Here is a 4,796-nt window from a genome sequence, read left to right as displayed (position 1 = left end):
TTCACATCGAAATACAAAAAATACAGAGTATTTCATTTTATTATAGTCCTATAATATATTTGATAAAAATAATTCTCTCTCTCTCTCTCTCTCTCTCTCTCTCTCTCTCTCTCTCTCTCTCTCTCTCTATATATATATATATATATATATATATATATATATATATATATATATATATATATATGTATGTATATTTGTGTGTGTGTGTGTGTGTAAATAAGTTCTCCTATTAAAACAGGATACATCTCAAGTATAATAGGCCCATTTTACTTTAGTATATATATATATTATTTTATATATATATATATATATATATAATATATATATATATTATAATATATCCAAACCCCTGACTGAAACCCATCTTTATTTACCCAAGGACTACATCCATCTCAATGTCGTGAAAAATTAGGCCATATATCTTCCCTAGGCCCACCCACTGGGGGATATACACGGATATTGCTCGTGCGGGCCCACCTTAAGATGATCTGCTCCCCTCAACCCCCGGGCCCCGGAGACAAACATCTCCCGAATGTCTTCTTTTCTCAAGAAAATATCCTCTTATTCAAAGAAGAAAATATGACTTTTTTTTTTTTTTTTTTTGTGGGTCTACTGCAATTGTGTAGACTTTATTGTTTATTTTGTGTCATGATAAAAAAAATGGTATGGAAATTAATACCTTCATTATTACCTACAACATTATATATAGTGATAATATTATTTCAACTAATATTACCACCAATGATACTGCAACTACTATAGTTAATCAGTGCATTATTGACGATCTTCCGATCATCATTATTATTATCATAATTAATAATAATTACCATCAAGTCAACTCTACTGCTATTTCAGATATTTTGGTTATTAAGACCACGAGAATTATTTTAATAACTACTACCATTAATACTACTGCTATTACTATCATTATTATTATTACCATACTACTAATACTATTAACAATAATGATGATAATAATAATAATAATAATAATATTAATAATAATATCTGAAACAAAATCAACGACTATTATCACTACCGCCATTACAAATTACTAACATTATTAAAGCTACTGCCATACAATCACCATTACATCACCATCACAGTGAGCTAAACATTCATAAAACCCATACCACAAATTACCCCATCCCATAACTCCTGGCTTTTGTGCCATTCTAAAGTTTATCATCCTAAAGTGCCATTAGAAGGGTGGGTCTCTCTCTCTCTCTCTCTCTCTCTCCTCTCTCTCTCTCTCTCTCAAAATTGTAACATCACGTCAGTTCCTATCATTAAATAATTTCCCAAAAGCCTCTCTCTCTCTCTCTCTCTCTCTCTCTCTCTCTCTCTCTCTCTCCTCTCTCTCTCTCTCTCATTAAAACACTCTGTTCTCCATTTACCTTCTCCCGCTTTCCAGTCCACCTCGTACATGTCAAAAAAAAAAATGATCCATTTCAATTCCGTAACTACTCCTCCCCAATTTCCCATTCGGCCCCTTTTGAAGTGGATGATCCCTCGTGGGTCCGGTGTCAAACTAAATTTGACGAGGGGTCAACTTCCTTCGTCGCTTGACGGACGTAAACATTCCTCCCGGGTGCGAACTTCGAGTGCAATGTGATCCCAGGTAAGGTTGGCTTTGGAAGGTCGCGTCGTGATACGCTTGACGTGTGTTTACGTTAGATTCCAGCGTGTTCAGTGGATAGAATGTGACTGTTTATGACAGGGAAAAAGATTATTGTGGTTCTTTTGGGATTTTGGAAGTAAAAATTATTACTGTGGTTCTTTTGGTATTTTGGAGGTAAAAAAAATTACCTCGGTTCTTTAGGGATTTTGGAAATAAAAAAGATTACAGTGGCTCTTTTGTGATTTTGGAAGTAAAAAAGATTACTGTGGTTCTTTTGGGATTTTGGAAGTAAAAAAAATTACCTCGGTTCTTGAGGGATTTTGGAAATAAAGATTACTGTGGCTCTTTTGTGATTTTGGAAGTAAAAAAGAATACTGTGGTTCTTTTGGGATTTTGGAAGTAAAACGATTACTTGGCTCTTTTGTGATGTTGGAAGTAAAAAAGATTACTGTGCTTTTCTAGGGAATTTTGGAAGTAAAAAAGATTACTCTGGCTCTTTTGTGATTTTGGAAGTAAAAACAAATTACACTTTCTTTTGGTAATTTGGAGGTAAAAAAGAAAAAAAGATTACAGAGGTTTTTGGGGGATTTTTAGAAGTAGAAAAGATTACTGTGATTCTTATGGAATTTTGGAAGTAAAAAGATTACTTGGCTCTTTTGTGATGGAAGTAAAAATGATTAGTGGTTCTTTTGGGAATTTGGAAGTAAAAATGATTACTGTGTTGCTTTTGGGATTATGGAAGTAATGTTAACACGTTAACGGATAGAAATAGTTTATAAAATGGGGATATCTTTGGGTTTTAAGGATTATCAATATGCAAATGGACGTGCGCGTAGGTTGAGTTTAGCTCGCTCATTGGACTCAATGTGACTTAAAATAATAAATACTATCATATCACACAAACATCAGGACTAAACCGTATCAAACGTAATGCATTTAATGTATTCCCATGAACACAAAATGCAACGCAACAGCTGCATTCTCTCTCAATCAAATACCGACCACGAACTTTCCAAAGCGAGAGAGACGTTCTCTCTCTCTCTCTCTCTCTCTCTCTCTCTCTCTCTCTCTCTCTCTCTATCTCTCTCCTCTCTCTCTCTCTCTCTTCTCTCTCTCTCTCTCTCTCTCTCTCTCTCTCTCTCTCTCTCTCTCTCTCTCTCTCGGTGCAATCACCCGGATTAATACTTGATCTCATTACTAACCCCCTTCGCTGAGTGAACTGAAAAGGAAAGGCGAATGCAGTTAGTGCATTTCCCAAATGAAAACAATGCAGGTACTGCATGCTCTCCAAACAAAGGGCATTTATGCAATGCAGATGTACATCCCTTCGCCTGATGGGGCAAAATTCCCGGCGCACTGTAGTCATTGCAGCGGTTGTTGTAAATCAAATAGAGATGCCGGTGGGAATTGGTGGAAAAGATCGTTTTGACAGACGGTAGTGATACGTGTGCAGGGGAAACGTTTGCTAATGTTTGTGTAATATCTGTTCATGGGAAAACGTTCTCAAATGTTTGTATAATATCTATATAGGCAAAACGTTCTCAAATGTTTATATAACATCTGTGCAGGGAAAACGTTCTCAAATGTTTATATATCTATGTAGGCAAAACGTTCTTAAATGTTTATATAATATCTGTGCAAGGAAAACGTTCTCAAATGTTTGTGTAATATCTACGTAGGCAAAACGTTCGGAAACGTTTACTTAATATCTAATCACAATTTACTATCACAAAAAAATCCTATGAAATATATAATTTACAATCACGAACAATTCCCACGAAATATATAATAAACAGTCACGAAAAATTCTCACGAAATATGTAATTTACAATCACGTACAATTCCCACGAAATATGTAATTTACAATCACGTAAAATCCGAACAAAATATGTTACTTACAATCACGTACACTTCCCAGGAAATATGCAATTTATATTCACGAACAATTCCCAAGAAATATGTAATTTATATTCACGAAAATACTCACGAAAAATGACAGAAATAACAATAAAAAAAAAAAACATTCACACAAAGAGGTAAAACCGAAGCAAAAACAAAGCCTCAGAAACAAAGCACAGAACTACTACAGCGAGAATTCGATAATGGCACCCCCCCCCCCCCCCACCCCACCCCGGCCCTAGGGTAATACCATTATGGCCCCGATGCGATGCCCTCTTGCCCAATCATCATTACTCTAATTGCATCTTGGGGGGTCAGTCACCCAAATAATATTAGACGATCTCGCCTCATCCATCTTGCCAATTTCGCTCTCCTTCCACATCAATGGTTTGATCGACACTCGATTTTATTGATCGAGTTGATGTTGGTATGAGTTTTTTTTTTTTTAAGTTATTTTTTTTTTTTTTTTTTTTTTTTTTTTTGCGTTGTGGGTGTGGCTTTTATTCGTGGGGTTTATCTATGGGTTTTTATTGTCTTTAAGGTGGAGGCCAAGTCCAAATTGGGATAATTAAAACCGTTGGTTTTTTTCTGCTTATGTCAAAACTGGACACACAACGGTGAGTTTTTCTTTGCGTCGTGAGTGTGGGTTTTATTTGTGGTTTTTAACGGGGTTATATTTAGTGTGGGTCTTAAGTCAAAATTGGGCTCATTAAAACTGTTCAGGTTAAAAGCGGGTTTTACTTTGCGGGTTTGGGTATTATGCGTCGATTTTTAAGGGGTTTATATATATATGTATATATATATATATATATAGATATATATATATATATAATATATATATATATATATATACGTGTGTATTTATATAATATTATATGCAACACGATCCAACTGCCAATAAACAAAGGATATTAATTTATTTTAACCGAAATGAATGAAATTCAATACTACTTGATACGATACAACCCCGTCTAAGTTTCTATTACAATTTCATGTAGTATCTGCATTTAAAATATTTATATTTTACTAATAACTCGAGATTTCATCACAATCATAACAGCAGTAAAAATGAGACGATCAACCTCGTATCAGAGAGAGAGAGAGAGAGAGAGAGAGAGAGAGAGAGAGAGAGAGAGAGAGAGAGAGAGAGAGAGAGAGAGAGTTTCCACTGGAGGAATAGTCATGAAACGCTTTCATTCCGACATCTTCAGTAACTCGTAAAATTTAAGGAAATGAATTCCGAATTAGAAGACTACGGTTTGTCTTTTAACGCTTT

The 4,796-nt window shown here is 34.9% G+C and overlaps 1 protein-coding gene across 1 annotated transcript in view; it reads right to left on the bottom strand.

Moving 5' to 3' along the window:
- Positions 1–4,796, bottom strand: part of LOC135203790 (transmembrane and coiled-coil domain-containing protein 4-like) — a gene marked incomplete in the record, with an annotated part of 261,065 nt that overhangs the window by 44,849 nt on the left and 211,420 nt on the right.

The sequence above is a fragment of the Macrobrachium nipponense genome, chromosome 36 (genome assembly GCF_015104395.2).
Source record: "Macrobrachium nipponense isolate FS-2020 chromosome 36, ASM1510439v2, whole genome shotgun sequence".
Lineage (NCBI taxonomy): Eukaryota > Metazoa > Arthropoda > Malacostraca > Decapoda > Palaemonidae > Macrobrachium > Macrobrachium nipponense.
The sequence above is the reverse complement of the archived record's forward strand: the minus strand, read 5'-3'. Positions and strand labels throughout refer to the sequence as shown.